Raw genomic sequence first — 20,189 nt, forward strand, 5'->3', positions numbered from 1 at the left:
TCTCCTTATTTCCTCGTTTTCCAATTTGAGAGAAATGATTTTGTTCCGTAGTTTCTCATTTTCTTCAATGGCGCTTATTAACAGTTCATCTACATTTCCTTCCAGCCCTGAGTCATCATCATCTGCGAGTGCCATGAATAATGCTTCTTGGCTTTCATCATGATCACTTTCCTCATCTGATTTCTTTGATGACCATAAACTCATCCTCATCAGACTGATCTTGCTTGGATAAGAAGTTTTTCTTATTGAACCCTTTCCTTTTATGTGCCATTCTTTTAGAATTTCCTTCATCATCACTGTCATGTTTATGAGGACATTTTGCTGCATAATGACCTATTTTACCACATTTAAAACAAATAAGAGGATACTTGCCTTTAAGCTTAGATCCTCTCTTCAGATTTCGTACAAAAGCCAATTCGGATTCCACATCAGACTCATCACTACATTCATTCCTTTCTTTCCCCTTCTTTGACTTTGAGGCCTTGAACGCTGCATCTTTGGAGCTTGGGCCACCTTTTCTCATTTCATAGGCAGTGAGAATTCCATGGAGTTCATCCATTTTGAGAGTATCTAGATCCTTTGCTTCTTCTATAGCGCTTATTTTGGAGTCAAATCTGTCTGGAAGAGACCTTAATACCTTTTGAACAATGATACTTTCTTCCACTTTTTCATCCAATCCTTTTAGGGAATTTACCACTTCAGCTACTCGGAGGAGGTATGCTGCAATATCTTCTTCATCTTCCATCCTCAAACTTTCAAATTGTCTTCTGTGAGTTTGAAGCTTTGCCTTTTTGACTTTTGATTCTCCATCGTACAAGCCAACTAGCTTCTCCCACATTTCTTTGGCAGAGGTACAGTGCACGATTTTTGTAAACTCGGAATCAATGATTCCACTAGTGATGGAGTTCATGGCCTTTGCATTTGCGATGTAGGCTTTCCTGTCGTCTTGGTCTATTGGAAGAGTGGAAGTTGTTTCGTATTCATTTTGACAAAAATGCCAGACTTCAGGTCCAAGGGACATTAAGTAGTAGGTCATTCTTTTCTTCCAGAAACCAAAGTTAGTGCCATCGAACAGAGGAGGTCTTCCTGATGCTTCGTGATTTCTCATCATGGCTATGGATCCTTCTTCAAGCTGTTAGGCTAGTATGAAGAAGCCTGCTCTGATACCAATTGTTGGAAACACTGAGAGGGGGGTGAATCAGTATTTATTATTTTGTTCTAGTGATTGCCAAAAGCATATATAGATATCACAGAACACAGAAATCAACAATTGGAATAAATGTTTTTCTTAAAAATAACTCAAGATAGTGCAATGAAATAAATACAATATAAGTATAAATCTGATTGTGAATAGTTGCCAAGCTCCAACTTGGACTTCAGTGAGGCTCCAACCCAACTTTGGTATACACTGGTATGCTGCTGCACTCTATTTAGCTTCCGTTGCTTCTGTTGCGCCTACAGCCTCTGCTGCTTCTACTACCTCACACTCTGGTTCTTCACCACACCAACCACCACAACAATTCTCTATTTTTACTATTTTATACATTCTCATGCCTTTGTCCATTCATTTCTTCTTACTCAATGGCTCTTTGGCTTCCTCCTCGCTCGCTTGAGCTTCGGCTTCCTCAACACTTGCTCAACCTTATGGCTTCCCTTCTCCATTCACTTTAGCTTTCTCTGCGCTCGAATTCAACCGATGCTTCATGGGACACGTTCAAGAGGAAGAGGGGCCGAATTACAATAGAAATGATGCTTATTGAAAAAAATATCAGAGATGTTCACGAGTCGTGAACTGTTATTTGTTTGTAATATAGATGCCTGAGATCAATTCCAGAAATGAGGCGTTTCAACATATATATATATATATATATATATATTTATATATATATATATATATATATATATATATATATATATATATATATATATATATATATATATATAACTTCTTTTATTCACAGATTTATTACTTCACAGAAACCATATAAACGAGGCTATAGCCATATAGAGGTCTCACAAGCCACGTCATCCTTTTATTGCAATCGCCGCTTCCGGAGGTTCGCACACAACACAGTCGATTGCCGATGGCCGATTCCCCTGCTGGACACGATATTATATAAATTGCAGTTGATATTTTCATCGGGTCCGCAACCGTTCATCGTAATCAGGGTTTGCCCTTGGCCGAGGTCCGATGCGATATCGCTATCGATGATCGCAAGTCGCATATGGTCAAGGCCTTACCTCCGCTCCAATTTCCCGATGCGATAATCACTATTGGCAATCATAAAGGGGCCACTTTGACACACTGTAACGCCCGCTTCTGAAGTGCCGATGCGATGTGCCGGACCCAGTAGGATCCCAAATCTCCCGTGCATATATTTTCAAGTCCGGTTTCCGCCTGTGATAGTGTAACGGCATATATACGTGAGTTTTTCCGCCGATAGTGTAAACACATATAGATACAAGTCTTTTTGCCTCTGTTTGCGTTAAATGCATATTTATATGGTTTTTGGCCTCTGATAGTATATTTGTATGCATATAACTCTTTTGTGGACTATACAGCTCCCGATGGCTCCCGATGGCTCTATCTTGAAATTGTTTGTTGTTAAATGCATCCATTGCTCCTCCGATGACTCTGTGTGCTCCTCTCATCTCCATTGTGGCTCCTCTAGCTTGGTCTGCTCCTCTTGGCTCCGTCTACTCCTCTGGTGGCTCTGTCTCCTCCTCTTGAATATTGCCATATTGACATCAATTACAATCTGTGTCCAACACTCTAGATAATGTGAATAGGTAGGATATAATGCCTTGACATAAGCCATGAGAGGAGTATCTATTTCAATGCAAGTGGCTTTTATCTCATGAATAATGGATCTTACTTCTGATGCTAAGGCAAAAGGCTCATAATTTTTCAATTCAAGATTGAACAGCGAAAGGAGGAGAGTTGTGTTCATGTTTCTAACATCCTGTCTGTAAGGTCCACGAGCTGCAAGTAGAAATGTGGGCGAAGGCGACGAGTTGAAGAGCTGCGGCACGGTGGGAGAAATGCGACCAAGTGTGGAAATGTTTAGATATATAGGCCGTGGGCGGTCCCGGCAAGCCAACAGGCGGCAGGCCAAACAATGACACGCAATGGTTGGGTTGGCCAGTGGGCGAGCCGACCCGTTCAGAAAATGAAACAATGGGTCAGCCAACATAAGGACGTGTCGATTCAACATTGGGCAAGCTATATATATAGGATGGCTTGGCGTGGAGCTAAGGCATTCATTCGATCAAGCAATCAATGCATAAGGCACAGCTATAACGTGGAAAAGGAAGTGTGAAGTGTTGGTGGTCTGAACGAGGCATAGTGCAAGTGGTTAGGACAAAGCACTCACGCTGAAATGGAGGTGCGAGCTTAGGTGCATGTCAAGGGTGCCGCAGGGCAAGCCACGATGCATAGGCAAACACACACGAGGTTGTTGAACAGGTCATTCAAGAAGTCATTTGGAGGGTTGAACGAAAGGTCATGCAGGGTTGAACGGACAATCATGCAGGGTTGAATGAATGATCGTGCAGGGTTGAACAAACGTGGAGGAAGTCGTTCAGTGAATCATTTACAGGTCATTCATAGGACTGTTCGAAGGTCGTTTGGAGGTCATTTGGACGTCATTTAGAGCTCTGTTTGGAAGGTCATTCGAGGGCAAGGGTGCCCGCCCAAACGACACAAGTTGGTGAACGGAGGTTTGTGCAGAGTCTTGAACGAGTGCACGGTGAACGACTTGTCGGTGGAGACTTGGCGCGTTGGGCATTCGATGGAGAGTGCCCACTGGTGGGCGAGTTGGGTATTTGGTGGTAGCACCCGACGAGTTAGATGAGTTGAATGAAATGAGTTCGGGTGAATGTGCGGAGGCAAACGAGGAGTTGGGAAAGAGTCGTTCGGGCAACTGTGTGGGCGCACTGACGAGCTGGCTGACCGCGTTGTGCCGGTTAATGTAAAAATATTCTAAGTGTAAATCTGGGGTTTCCTCGGGATTGAATTTGTATATGGTATAATATATTGTGGGCAATCTCATTACAGGGAGTTGCCCCTCCCATCTATACTATTGTGCATTTCATGGTTAATGCTGATGAATGTTTAACCGCTGTGTTATAATAAATAAATGTACTTGGTGAAGTTGAAAAATTAACTAAGTATCGAAGTAGGCATAGTCCATGACTGTGAGTATTGGTGAAAAGAAAAGGGTTGGTGGTGCCGCACCTCCTATAGTGTGGTTGGAAGAGTACCGCCAGTGTAGGGGCGTGACACTGTCAAACTTCTGATCTCTCTACACATTTTTTTGGTTAACAGTTAGCAGAGAAAGGCCACCAGTTAGCATGGGTAGATGGGATTACTTTGTATGGGTAGATATTTTAAATCAAATATTTAAATAAATTAAAAGATTAATTAATTTAATATTATGTCTTCTGTAGATGGGATTATTTTGTATGGGTAGATGTTTTAAATTAAATATTTAAATAAATTAAAAGATTAATTAATTTAATGTTTAAATTTTCTCGAGGGGTCATTTATAAGTTTTATAAGTTTTTATTGTAGGAAGATACAAACAAATCTTAATTTTATCTCTCAAATTTTGGTGTTTAGAATCTATTTACAAATAGTCCTACCTCCTAGTGTCAAATTCTGTGTATTTAACATACTAGATATTTTCTTTGGCCAACAAAGACTGAGATTTATCTCTATTTAACATGCCTAAACAAAGACTTTGAGAGTTGAGTGGGCGAGAGGGACATTGTTTGTTTTCAGAGAAGCTAACATCCTCTCCTCTCAACCCGAGAGGATCATTGTCCGTGTTCACGAACTCCTCTCAACCGCAGGGTGCGATTAAGTTTGACTAAAGTTATTTAACAATTTCCCCGCGCCTTCTTGTCATCTTGGTGCCCAACCCGCTTAACCGTCCAATTCGCCCAATTTTAGATGTTGTGATTGAAGACGACCCTTAAAGATTCTTCGCTCAACCTGCTCAAACCGTCCAATTTTAGATGCCATTGAAGACTGTTCGCCTAACCCGCTCAACCGTTCAATTTTAAATGAAATCGAAGAGGACCCGTAAACATTCTTCCAAAGTTTTTCCCTGTGCTTCTTCTCATCTGGTTAGCTGAAACTTCCAAAGTTTCTACATCTGGTGGAAAACCAGCAGCCACCATATTGTTGTAATACACAGAAAAAAACACAGAAAATCCGCGTCGCTTAGATGAGAAAATGGAGTTTTTCCATATTGTCGTAATACATATCTTAGTTGACTCAAGATACATCAGAAAATTTTAAATGAGATTGAAGAGGACCCCTAAACAATTCTTCCCATCCGCCTTCTTCTCATCTGGGCGGCCCAAACTTCCAAAGTTTCTAGATCTCGTAGAAGACCAGCATATCTTAGATGATTCAAGATACCTCATAAAATGAAGTTTCTTTGTCCACCTATTCAATAAAAGAAGACTTTTAAGTTATAAAACAATTTCCTCGTGCCTTCTTCGCATCTCGGCGCCCTAAAGATGTGATTGAACACGTCCAATTTTGGATGTGATTGAAGACGACCCCTAAAGATTCTTCTCCCAACCCGCTCAACCGTCCAATTTTAGATGTTGTGATTGAAGATTCCTCCAAAGTTTTTCCATCTGGTGGAAGACCATCACATTCTTTTGAGATCTGGTGCCTTAATGGTCCATTAATTAATGATGATCTTTTAATAAGAATTTTGATAAAAAGTATTGGTTGCACAAGGCAATCTCTCCGCCTCTAACGTGAGTCTCTTTTAAACATTCAAGTCAATATCACCTAAACGTTAAATATCACATTTTGGCTCAAATAAATAAATCGAAAAGTCCATAAAATTAGTTAAAACACTCTCATTGCCTGTGACTAAAAACTAGAAAACTCTTCTTTAAAGTCAGTCAAGGAAGTTGAAATATAAAATACAGCATTTAAAATAAAATAATTTAAAAAATCTAAACATTTCATAAATTAAATTAAAAATTTCAAAAGCATCTCTTTGGTTATTTTAGTAATGTTGATATATATTATTTTAGTAATGTTTATATGTATATTATGTTTTGGGTATATTTTGGGTTTTAATAATTTTATTTAATTAGGATGGTAGAGGTTTAACTTTAATAGATTATTTTTAATAGTAGACATAATCCAATGTTGATATTTCTTTTTAAAGTAGTTATGTTCTTTTTCTCCTTTTTAATTAAATCGATTAATTAAAATAAGTTTCATGTGAAATGAGTTATAGCTTTTTTGGCGTATGTGGTATTGATAAGCTATGATATTGTGACAAAGCCCACATTTACATATTAAGAATATCCATAGTAAAATGAAGACAAATATTTTGGATAAGAACCTTGTTCCATGTTTTTTTAAATGTATAAATGTTTAACTTCTATATTATTTTTTTGTTTGTATTTCTTTTCTGTGATCGGTGGAATTGGTAACACACTGACACTCATACTGGCGTGATACAGGCTCAATCCTCGATGGCTACCACTATAACCTCTAGGTGCAACTACACCGCCCCCAAGCACAGCGCACGGGTAAGACGAGGTTTGAACTTGTGACCTGCACAATGACATAAATGCCTTAACAGTACACTCAATGGCCAACAAGCTGCACCCCTGGGGGAACATATATATTATTTTTTTAATAATAATAATCAAAGTTATAGTTTAATTAGTTTTTATGGTATTTTAATTTTTAACAAGGTGGGATGTATAATGAAGTAAGTGTTTTGATGCTCATTATGGAATATGGATTTATCAACGATTTAATTTATATGACTACCCTAGTTTTGTAAAATTTCATTTACCAACCTTTAAGGGTGTTAAATTTTCTGAGGGAAATATTGCTCTTTGCTTTAGATAATTGCATTACTTCATTTGCATATTAAATTCACCCCACAACATTATATCATTATTCAAAAAAATATGCAATTATATAGAAATAACAATATCATCATCAATGCAGCGAAACATAAAGGAAAATAGAAGAAAGACATTCACACATAAAGACACTAGCAATTGTGAGAGACTAGGGCAAAGCCCACTACAAGGAAAACCCTTTCAAATTCTTCTTCTTATTAGATTGTCGTTGAATGATTCAACAAAAGAGAGTCAATGATCCATATCTTCAACCATAATCCTATTGAAAAAAATCAACTAAACAACATCCATTAGATGAACCCAACAATGTTAATAATCAAAACCATGATTCATAAGCCTGCAATCAACTGTCAATGTCTACGGTCAATGGTTGAACTCTGCGATCAACTCACGAAATCTTCGGTCTACTATAAAATTTAAACCCTAGCTTCAAACCATGTGAAGAGAGTGATGTCCATGTAGCCGAAACCCTTCAACCACATGCATGAGCTTTCCTTCCTTTGGTTGCGACTGAAGTTTTCCTGAAGCATGTCTGTGTCTGGGAACCAAAACCCTAAACACACATCCAAGCTTTAGGCCCTGCAATCTCAGACATGTACGAACCAACCTCCATGACCAAGCCTCAGACCCATGTGAGCCAAACCCAAAGAAAGAAGAATCATCATAATGATGATGTCTAAATGAGGGTCACTTGGCTTGTATTTATAGCCATCCATGGGTGTCCAATTTCTCTTTTGGGTCGACCTATTCTTTTTTTCACATGTGGGCTTCAATTCAAAAATGCACTTTTCCTTGTCCAAACTGAGCAGTTCAATAGTCAAAATTGGCCCTCTCAAAAAGAGGAATCTACTCCCATGATTATAATTTTTCACTAAGGTTCCAAATTAAAACTCCCTCTTAGCTAGGGAGAAATTCCAATCATGTCATCATAACATGTCTTCTCTCAAGTATCTCTTCATAAAATATCATCTTGTTCATCTCAGTTCATCTCTGCTTATTCCTTCTTATCTCTTCATTGTCTCTACTCATATGTTGAACAATCTCGAATGTAAAAGAAGAACAATTTGAATTTGAGGGGAGCCCAAGCTACCACCCTCTATCCATCAGGGCACCACTACTACCATCCAAAATCACTGCCAGTGAGGAACCCAATGAAACATCAAAGAGCATATCATCAGGGATCCTTACTCAACTTGGAACCACATAAAGGAGCACATCTCAACCCGAAATCTAATGACAATGAGGAATTTCCTATTAGAAACTCTCACCTCATGTCCATAAAAATGGGGAAAGTCTTATTAGACACTCTCTCCCCATGTCATCTCATCGAGCAATAGGCAAGATAAAAATTACCAAGCAAGGATCAAAACCATCCCATGATGTAATCAATGGGCAAGATACCACTTTCTATATCAGGTAAGGATCACAACCATCATATTTCATGTTTATCTTCCCAACAATGACACTCAATAGTCATGTGGTAGAAAACCTGCATCATAATCAACTTGGGTAGCACACCTCTAAGAACTCTCTCAACTCGTTGGCTAGACATGGAGCGATAATCCCAGCAAGCCCAGCTTGTGGGTATGATGCCAACTGGGTTATACTCTCCATAAGCCAATATAGAGGAGAAACATATCTGACCCTATCGGTAATAGGTAGGGGTGATTACTTATTTTCCATAGATCTCTCGACTCCAGGAGCCCTCCATCTCAATTCCTTACCCTGGGAGCTCAAACAGGAGGGAAGATCTGGCCCAATATCCTCGATCAGTCCTGCTTTCTGTAGATCAGAAAAATATCATTGTGCTCATATCTAGTATCGACTTAAACAACTCACTAAAAACTTCAAGTTTAATGTCTCAATAGCAACAGTCTCCTATTCATGCAGGACATCAAATCAAATATTATATTAGAACTCACTAAAAAGTTCAAGTTTAATGTCTCAATAGCAACAGTCTCCTATTCATGCAGGACATCAAATCAAATATTATATTAGAACAAATATATACATCAGAAAAGGATACCTTATTCATCCTCCCTCTCACAAAGGCAACAACTACAAGCCTAAGCTTGTCTCATACTGTAACATTATCTCAGTACATGAAGATATCTCAGTCCCAAATATATGTGGGATTCTCTACAAATTAGATCCCAGTCTTTATCATCTAAACGTATCACTGTGTTGAAGCCTCGAGAATCTGGTCTACAACAAGGGGGATACCCACTTGGTCCGGAACTTGGTTAGCAGTTCCTTTTCCGTTTGGTATAGTGGATCCGACTGGGGATATGGGACCAGTTTCCCAATATGTGTGTGTGTGTTGAGAATTGATATTTCTTAACTAATGATTCCTAAGTAAAATTCTTTCTTTATTCTAAGTCTAATCTATCAACATGCAATTGTAATCTAATAAACAGAAATATCTAATTCTAAACTAACCCGGGATGTGATCTTTCCTTTATGCAAGCTAAAATGATTTCCAATGGCAGTTGGTAATAAAGATCATTCAACTGCTATGAGAAAATAATTCAATAAAGATAAACCATTTCATATAAAAAGTTAGATGAAACAGTTGTGAAGAACATATCGCATAGTAAGCTACTCATATACTAAGCATAAATAAATAGCTATCACCGTACAAAAGTGCCAAATGATAACTCAAGAATTTAAGCATTCATATATAAATAACTAAACATGAATATCACCATAGCACATAAGTTGAAAAAGTTAAGAGATAAAAGTACCATTTATAACTAGTTCTACACATGAGCTCTAGCAATAATGATCTATTTCTTCTTAATCCAACGTCTACTAAGAGTACAAAAGTGCAACATCAATGGTAGATATTAAACGCAGATATCAATAAATCCTGTTCCATTCATTCATCAAAACCTCCTCGGAGGGTGCAAAAGTGCATGTTCTGAGGACAAGTTTTTAATAAATTTCTGGACCCTTCTTTAAATGCATGAGAAGGGTTTAAATACTCTTAACTAATTCTAAAAATAATTTATTACAAAAATGTAGGATGCGGTTTAAATGATTGTCCTCATTTCAGGCAAAAATAAAGTAAAATTAAAACTAAAACTGAATCCAAAACTAAAACTACTAACTAACTATTGATGTATCTTCTCCTTAAAGTCGCAAGCGTTCAACATTTTCTTGAGGAGAGTTGGTTGGCCGACTTCCGAATTTAGCTGTCCTGCGAAAACAGAATCGATAAGAGCTAGCTCCATCTTCTCGGTAGAATTGATGACACATTTGAGAGTCATGCACTGGCTATGTGGTTTTACCGAGTACGCCTAGTAAGAATCTCAATTCAACTTGGTTAACCTTTGGATTGATTCTGCCTTTTCTTGAGCCTTCTATCTCCAACTTGTTTGTAGATGTTGCACATTTGGTAGATATCTACATATCGCTTGATGATATACTTGATAAATATTACTGGTTTTGAGTTCCAACTGAGCAATTTGAGGTTTTCCATCTCGAGGGGTTTTTCCTGGTGATGCGCGATTAGAGCTTTTTTTCCTTTTGAGCGTTTTTTTTAGAGGATATAAAACTTAAATTTTGTAGAAAGAATGGTTTTGTATGTCCTTAGTTCTGAGATTTGATACGTGATATCAGTAGTATTTAGCTTTGATACGTGATGTCAGTATTATTTAGTACTAATTTAACCATGTCCGTATATGGGAGAATTTTTTGGCCTCGCCGCTATCCTATGCAAGAATGAACAAGCTAGATCTATAATAGAAGCTTCAGAAGACCTGTTTGATCCTGCAGTGGCCATTACCTCCATTACCATGGGATGTTCTTCCTCAAGTAAATTATACATGCCTTCCCAAGTAGTGATACCGGCGTCTTTGCTGCAGGTGGTGTCTGTGTACAAGGGAGTCATCTCTTTATCTTCGGTACTGGGGACTTTACCCTTCTTTCCCATAATATCCCGTTCTTTGCTCTGTATACTTCTCAGTTCTTCGCTCCTACAGTTTACAAATGAGGTGAGAACATTGATAAGAAAAGGTGACAGGAAAGCTTTAAATGCAAAAAACATATAAAATATATCACCTTACATGAACTAGCTCCTTGATAAGATCAAAACCATATTCCATTAATGATTTCCAACTAACTCATTAATTAACATAAATGCGCATAACTGGGCTTCGGTTTATGGAAAAAGCTTTCTTGAACGACGGGCCGTGCAGATCTGCGATAAGGTGATTTTGCAATTTGCTTTGCAATATCGCGGATCGCTATATCACAGATCGCAATATTGCAATATCGCAAATCCTTTATGTGCGGCAAGCATCCGTTAATGTGTTTTCTGCAAAATGCGATTCGCGAGATGTGCCATCGCATATCGACGTTTTAAGGCACTTCAGCGTAGGTGAGGTTTAAGGCATGCGACGCGATGAGGGTTTTTCATGCGTGATTTCGCATCGCGATTTTGCATTTTTGGAATTCCGCTTATGAAATGGTATCCTTTACCCTTTTTGCAATGCGGCATGCTTTAAGGAGTGATTTCCTTCTAACTTATCATAAAACTTAAGTCTTTTTGGTTTTTTAAGTGTATTCTCCTAAGTTTATGATAGCAAGTTTTATTAAAAAAGGAAATACAAGCATTAATTGATTTTTTTTTAATTTTTGAATAAGGGTCCCCACTTATTTAGTATTAGTGATAAAACTAAATAAGAAGGGGGTTGTTGCTGGCCACAACACACTGTTACATCCATAACTTGTTCAAAATAACTCTCGAAAGAGTTTCTTCAACCGACCTCATATCTAGCCATGCTAGCAACATTGAACTCAACCTTGGTTGTGCTTGAATGTTAGAGTCCAAACCTAACCCCTTTATGTAGTTAATAAGCCCAAGGGTTCTGGTCAGATTCATAGTTAGTTAGTTGAATCAATAAATCTCGTAAGAGGTTATCCACATTAACAATAATTGTAAGTGGTTGACTTGCATTATAGAAAAGGGACCATAATTAGTTATAAATGAACCGTAGATAATAAATAAAGTGGTTTAAATGTATTATGCAAGAGACCACTAGTAGCTAGGGTTTTATATGTCATAAATCTATAAATAGTCTTTGTAACCGCCTTCTCTCGCATCTACCCAAGCAACTGCCCAACTAGGGTAAACATGCGACGAGAGGCCACTATGATATAATTCAACCTCCTAAGTCACATTAAGGAAGTGGAAGTGATGGAAACATACCATACAGACATTCAACATCAGCATTAGGACCCTTAGGAACCAATCCAATGTTTCTTCCAAATAACCCTGGGTCCCACTAAGCTTTTGGAACACTTGATCTCTAGACATTCTCATGCTATGGGCATACCAGTGTTCAGGGACCCCTGGACACTCTCATCATACTTGGTTTTGCACTAAAATCCTTTTTTATTCCCCTTCTGGAAAACCTCGACGCTTTTAAAGGCTTATCGGCGCTTATCGATATCGCAACTTTATGCGGTTCACTCACGTGAAGAAGTTCTGATACTCCGATCTGCAGGGTTCTGTTTTCCTCCAACCTTTGATTACCGATATCACCAATTATGTCGATACGCAGACATCCCAATCTCTGATTGTTGATACACTGATGTGCCTATCTCTGATATCCAAACTTTCTTAAGACTTCAAGTCCCTGAACTTCAACAAGCCATAAATTCTAACCCAAGAGTCTATTTTTGGACTTCCGCATATCGTTGGAAATCTTGTTCAAAGAACTTTCCAATGTAGAGAGTTGATATAGGCTTTGAATCCTTTTTCTAATTGGAAGGTAACTACAAATTTCTCTATCCATTGACTCTTTATCCAGTTGAACACCAACTACCACGAAGATCATTTTATGGCTTCTTCAGTAAGCCTGCTACTATGATGATTCTATACAAGAAGCTTGCAACTACCATGGAGTTCCATCTAGCTCATCACTGTAATCATCATTTTATGGCTTCTTCAGTAAGCCTGCTACTGTGATGATTTTCTACAAAGCACCTCAACGACCATGGGATTACTTCCAAATGCCCAATCATCATGCTGACCCTTGTCTGGCATCAATTCCAACACTTACACAACCACCTATACACCATCAAATATACAACATGCATTTTATCCTTCTCCTTCACAAATTCATTTTCAAAGTTCAATAAAAATGAGGGTGTGTTTTATTTTCCTAGACCAAGGTATTCAACCAGAGATTAACTCAAAAATCCATGCAGTCATTACAAAGATAATTCAACGATGCATTGAATGCAGAGAATGGTATGTCCAAATGGAGAGATTTGATAGAGAACAGAGGGTACGAAACTCAAAAGAGTTACAATGCAGAAAACTAATTTTGGGGGCTAGCTCTGATACCATGTCAGGCCAGGAGTAACTCCACGAATAACTTGTTTCATTTTCATTAAGAGAGAATATGACTATATATAAGGAGAGAGAGACTATTGGGTTTCATCTCCCAATATCTCTTCCTCTTCCAAATTCTCTTAATGAACCCCTTCCTTTTGCGAAAAGCTTTTTTCCACAAGTGGGTGCTTGTGCTTGTCAAGCTAGCCATTTACTTTATACTTGTTTTTGAAGACCCACTTGTAGTCAATTGGTTTGGTTCCCAACGGAGGATCAAGCCGATTGGTTTGGTTCCCAATGGAGGATCAACCAACTTCCAAGTTTCATTCTTTATCAAAGAATCATATTCGTTCTACATCAATTCTTTCCAATCATCATGAGAAGTGGCTTCTTTAATGGAAGTTGGTTGGAAATTTTTCAATGAATTCAATTCACAATGATAAGAAAAATCCATATCAATAGGTGAATCAAAATCATCTACATCACCTCCATTCTGTTTGGTTGAGCTTCTTGTTCATCACTTTCCAACCTCATCAGGACAAACACATTCAATTGTCTTTGTCAGCCATTTTGGAGGACCTTTTTGAGCTGGCCCAAGATGCTCAGTTGAATTAGATGTGGCTAAATCAAGATTTAGTCTCCCAACTCTTTCAATCACATCACTGAAAGTGTCATCAGTGGCTGGAGATTCATGCAGGGGAGAGAGTGCTTCAAAAGAAGATTCCACAGATTGATCCAGTATAGCCATCCCCCTTGAAGATGTGGAATCTCATTATAAAACCTTTGAAAAGACTTTGCATGACCAAATCTATCCAAATGATCAAGTTGTCGCTCAACAAAATTTTTCAGTCTTGGAATATTCAAGAAAGATCACATCTCTAGATATTATAAACTTCTTATTCACTTCATCATAGAAGCAATGTTCTTTGGAGGTATTTGAGTACCCCAATAAGATACATTTGTGACTCCTTGCACTGATTTTGTTTCTTTGTTCCTTCGGTATCAAGGCATAATAGGTTGAACCAAAAACCCTGAGATGCCTCACCAAAGGAATGTGGCCATACCACATTTCATAGGGAGTCTTGTCTTTTATAGCATTAAATGGACACTAATTCTTTATATACACATCACGTAGAACTGCATCAACCCAAAACGTCAGTTTAGAATTCTTGAAAAACACCATGGAATGTACCATATTTAAGATTGTGATGTTCATTCTTTCAGCTACTTCATTTTGTTGGGGATTATAACGAATGGTTGTTTGATGTTTGATCCCATGTTAGATAAGATAGTTTTCAAATTCATTTGATGTATATTATTTTCCATTATCAGTATGAATATATCCAATATGATATTGTGCATCATTTTCAATCCATGCATGAAAGTTCTTGAATGTTTTAAAAGCTTCAGATTTGTTCTTCAATAAAAAAACCCAACACATTTTAATGTAGTCATGAATAAATTTCATCATATATTTATTACTGTTTGTAGAAGGAACATGCATTGGCCACATAAATCATAAGGAATGAGTTCAAGTTTTCTATGTGCTCTGGAATGAGAATCATGAAAATATTGTTTGTTGTGCTTTCCTAAGATACACGCATCGCATTGCTTAAGTATCCTAGGAATAGTTAACAAACCAGTATCACCATTTTTCTTCAAAAAACAGAGGTTGTCATAGTTTAAGTGTCCAAATCTAGCATGTCATAAAAGACTTGATGGAAATGTACCTTCATCATAGTGATAATTGTATGAAACGTTTTGCGCATGAACAAAGGTTCCTTGTAGTTCTTGTCGTTCTGTATTTTTGAGGTTGAGGGAGTAAACACATTGGACAACATCAAAACCACTTTGGAAGCTGGGATCTAGCCCTATCAGCTTAAGAGAGGGATCTCTATGTTTAATTTAGCTTTGTGTTCATGTGAATTTCAGGCTAGTTATGAATGTATTTTTTTGTTTTTTTTGAAAGTTTTGATTGATTTGAGTGTTATAATTCCATTAGGCCATGGATTCTATAAACTAAACTAGAGTTTTGCATCAATTTTTAGAGGAGTTCTCACAAGGAAATCTAGGTTGCACTAAATGGATCTTTTCAGAAATTAAATGAATGGTGGAGCAACATAAGTGTAACGTTTAGTAGAAACCAAGGAGGAGTTAAGAATTCCTTGATATGACTTCATTGGAAAACATTAAAATTAACAACAGCCAAAATAGGGCACTTTGAATAATGAATCCTATTTATCATAGTTTTTGTTGATTAATTCATAAATTTAGAATAACAGAGAAAGGAAAAAAAGTGTTTAAACAAGTAGATAGAAGAGACACATCACCATTTAGTACATCACATGAATCCTGTGTAAGGTCCCTGTATTATTGATTCTCTAGTACTTTGAAAATTACAATATGTACAAGGAAATTACAAGTCAACCCTTGATACTTCAAACAATGAAGTATTTATAATTAGAATTACAAAAATGCTTTACAATATCGTTGTCAAACCGACAATGTATTACTAGCCTAATTACAAACTATATCATCTAATCTTGGCTCAAGAATAGGCCACATAGGTTGTTGAATAGAAAGGTGGCCCTGTTTTGATGATTTTGGTCACTGAGTCAACCCGAAACAGTGTTGCGATACTAAACTAGTTGCCGTATTGCCTGCTCCACTGGCAAGTTATTTTACTTCTCCTGAATTATCCGTCAATCCAATAAATCAATCAATTCCTCCCATCTCTTTTCATTTGGAACTATCAATTTTATTACCTTGCGGTAAATTTCATCTACCTCTGTGTATTTCGCAAAAGTTGGTTTTACAGTAAAAATGTGTTTTACCTCATTCTCTACATGGAAATCGTTTGACATAGTTTACAAAAACTCCTTCACTATCATACTGCCCTTAATTCCACTGAACTTAATGATGCTTTTAGCGACTTCTTTCATCTTCAAAATATAGTCTTCCTGAGTGATCAATTTGTCATTTATAACGTAGATACTAGGCAGTCCCTTTTGCATTAAGGCCACAATTATGTTTGTGAACATGTTTACCTATAGCTCTAAGATTTCACACCTTTCTTCCAACTGATCAATGATATTTATCTTTGTCAAGACTTTCTTGACTTCCAAGATGGTGGTAGTTCTATCACTGATTCCTACCTCTTCCAGCTCATACTTGAACTTTGAGTTTAAGAACTTGATTATATTAGAGGCTTATGTGGGCATCTCTCCTATCTTTTCTCTTCCTTGCACAATAGTTTCTCTAGCCTTCTCTATCAACTCTTTCTGCTCAATCATGATTTGGATAGAGGACCAACTCTCATTCATAGAGTCTAATATATTCATCGAAATAGTTTCCTTAGCTTGGGCCAAGGCCTGACCAATTGAAGTGTCCCTCTCTACCTTGTGCAACTTTTCAATCAATCTCTGGGATTTCTCCATTTCAATAATTTGAGCAGTGTCAGCTTTGGCCTTTTGCGCTTCCAAAGCTTTGATTTTGCCCTACAAAGTTTCAATCTCCTTTGATTGGAGTGACATGTTCTGTAATGTCTGTGTTACATGTTCAGCACTGGTAGTCTGAGTGGAGGAGGTAGTTATAGTGCTTGCCCTTGTTGATGGAAGTTGGGAAATAGGTATGAAATCCAAGGGGGCAATGGCCATATTCAGACTATCTTCCTTCTCCTTTATCATTTTCTCCAATTTTGCCTCCATTTTCCTAATCTGTATATTCTGTTCTATGATCAATTTCATCATATCTGCTTTTTGTGCCTCAGTTTCTTTAATATCCTTGGTCTTTGGATCGTCTGTGGCTGGTAGCTTGAGCTACTTTCATAAGGCTGCAATGTCCAGGTTCTTATTTTTAATAATCTCCTCAGCAACGTTGACATGTTTAGGGTCATACCTTATCTTAATCACCAAGTCTTCCAAAAAATTGATCCTCTTATCCTTTGCTAAATAAGAGACTTTTTCCATCTTCAACTGTGACTAGACATTTGCAAAAGAAACTTGCAATTTAGAAAGTGACATAGCAGTGTTAGTTAAAGTAGAGGATATCATTTCACCAGTTTTCTTGTGCATCTCCATTTGATCAATCGGATGTATGTCCTTTGTTCTAAATTCAAAATTTGTGCTCTTGTAGTCTACTGCTAATTTTGGTTATGGAATTTGGGCCTCAAGAAAAGCCATCTGCATTTTTCCATGCTTTGTATCAAAGACTGACAATAACCTACTTTGTGAGCTAGAAGTTTTCTTCCAAAATTGGTTATAAGTGCTATTCTTTAGAGTTTCATTTCTGAGATTTATCTCCCTGTACCTGTCAAAAATTGTCTTCTCTATTTCTGTTTGGACATTCTGTGATTCCAGCTCAGTTTCCTTGTGACCTTGTGAAGATGAAGGTTTAGAAGGAGGTGATGATCCTTTATCCCTCTGTCTTTTACTTGATTTTTCCAGAGGAATAGGATTCTGCATACTAGAAGTAGAAACAAGATGTTTTTCAACTTCCTGCAAGGTATTTTCTGCCCACTCCAGGTGATTGGCATATTGTTGTATGTTTGGCCTTGACGTATGAATGTAAGGAGTGTTTTTTTTCTCCACTCTGAGCTTTGAGATGATGCCACAAGGGTCATAAGACCATGTAAATTTGAGACTGAACTTCATTTATTTAAGCATTGTATCTCTGTATTCACCTGATGTCCTTGTGTCGCACACAAATGGGCACACCTGTGTCTTTACTATGAATTGTGCCTTCTTCTTGGCCACTACAAAGTGGATGTCATCAGAATTCAACATCTATCTGATATACTCCAGGGAAAAATTCCTAATTGGGAGGTATTTGGGAAGTTTACAGGGGACCAATTCACAACCATATACCTTGATTTCTATATAATTTTGGTATAAATAAGAATCCCATGTCTTTGCTTGGTCTGACAAATACAAAATTCTTTTGATTTCCTCACTGATTTTGGGTTGTACAACACTCTTCAGAATTTTCATGGCTGGGTGAACAAATTCTTCCATAAACTTCTTATAACTGAATTCCTATTGTTCTCTCATGACCAATGAGGTCCAATAGATTACTAGCTGCTAGTTCCCTGTATCATCCAACTTCTGCAATGCAAAATTGAATTTTTATGCCTGATAATAGAGGAACATATAAATCAAAATAGAAGTGTAATTGAACACATGTTCTGTAGGAAACTTTATCAATTTTTCATGGATATTATAAGCCAAAAATTCACTGAAGTTGAGCACCAAGGAGGGCTTTCTGTATGTGGAAAATATGGATAGGAATCTTAAAATGGGATCATCTACCCACTAATCAGAATGATAGCCTAAAATGTAAGAAATCATGGAAATAATCTGCTTGACTTGATTAGGGAAAATGGAAGAAGAATATGGAGGATTCTTTTTGGGTAATTGGGGATTCTCTCTAAAGAAAAAACTCAAAAATTCTAGCTCTAGTGGCAAAGTCCAGCTTTTGATAAACTTAGGTGAGGAATTCTAGGGAGAAAGGGGCAGCATTTTCCAGAGTGGGGGCCAGTGTCAATTGGTCAATGGATTGGTTTGTAATGGTGAAAATAATGTCACCATTAGGGGAATGATGGCTCTTTGGGTAGGAACATAGCATGCTTGACATCTTCTGGTGAATTCTGGGGCTTGGAATGTCAAGGGGGAAGATAATTGGGGAGGTTGGACTCCCAAAGCCCAATTTCATCAGTTTTGTCTATCTGCTTATCCTCTAACAAGAAATACAATTTTAGAAAATCGCAGTCACACTGAGTTTCATTTATCCTGTAATCCCTCTCAGCTAAAGGTATATGATCTAATTCTATAGAAGGGGGAATTAAAAGATTAATGGACTTATCTTGAGTCTTAGTCTTAGGAGGCATGACTATAAAATTATGTGAATAGGATGAATTTGCAGAGGAGACTTACCGAGGACAACAAAATAATGGACTGTCAGGTAAAAATCGAAGGAAATGTCAGTTTTTGTTGTAATCTGACCACGAAATTGCTATGATATAGATCATTGTGGGAAACTGTGAATAACAGAAAAACAACAAGAGTGAAAAGGGGTGAGAATGACAGGATAAGAAGCTTTTAAACTTGGAGAATAGTCATGTTAAGAATGGTGTGGGACTGTTAGTCTTAACGGTTACCTGGGAGAAATTGAATTAAATGGAGAACAGTGGTTTTAGCCAAGAACACATTTAATTGGTTCAACAGTCATGACATGTGGCGAGTAGAGAGTGGTGGAGGACAAGTGGTGGGGCGGGGCAGGATGGATGAGGGAAAGTGGTTTCCACAGGGGGTAGCAGGTGGTTAACGGTTTTAGTGGGCGGGTACGAAATGAAAATGTAACGGATGGGGCCCGACCGAGAAAATTGCTTTCTGGATCCCCCCGGAGGTAAAGACAGAATGAAGAGGGGGGTGAAAAAGGATAAAGGTCGTGGATGAAGTGCGGGAGTGGCTCTCGAGGGTGCTGAGTGGGATGTACTTTATCCTCAATATGACAAACAAAATCTTTGTCTACTTGCACTTTTGATATTTGCTTTCCATACTTAGGATAAGGGAAAATGAAACAAATGAAAAATGTCAACCATAGTGCACATATTTTCCCTTTTGGACTTAGGGTAAGGGATAAATAATGAAACATATAAAATACTTTATCCCATCATACATTTTATGGCCTTTTCATGATATTCTCAAAAATTAGGATAAATTTTACATAAGAAAATATTTACCAAATCACCTAATCTACCTCCCCTTGGCTAAACTAGCATTTTTATTTTTGTCTCTATGGTGCATTTAGACTATGTTGATGGGCCAAGAAAGTGCTACCAACATCTAAGGGGTCTCCCTGGTGAAATGTCCCAAGTAGAATTCACACCATTTGGAGTAGGAGCCCCATCCGATATGTGGGCCTGTTGTGGTCA

This window comes from Pinus tabuliformis, chromosome 4_2 (genome assembly GCF_031772625.1).
Source record: "Pinus tabuliformis cultivar Carrire ecotype Pingquan chromosome 4_2, CPIR1, whole genome shotgun sequence".
In the NCBI taxonomy this organism is placed as follows: Eukaryota; Viridiplantae; Streptophyta; class Pinopsida; order Pinales; family Pinaceae; genus Pinus; species Pinus tabuliformis.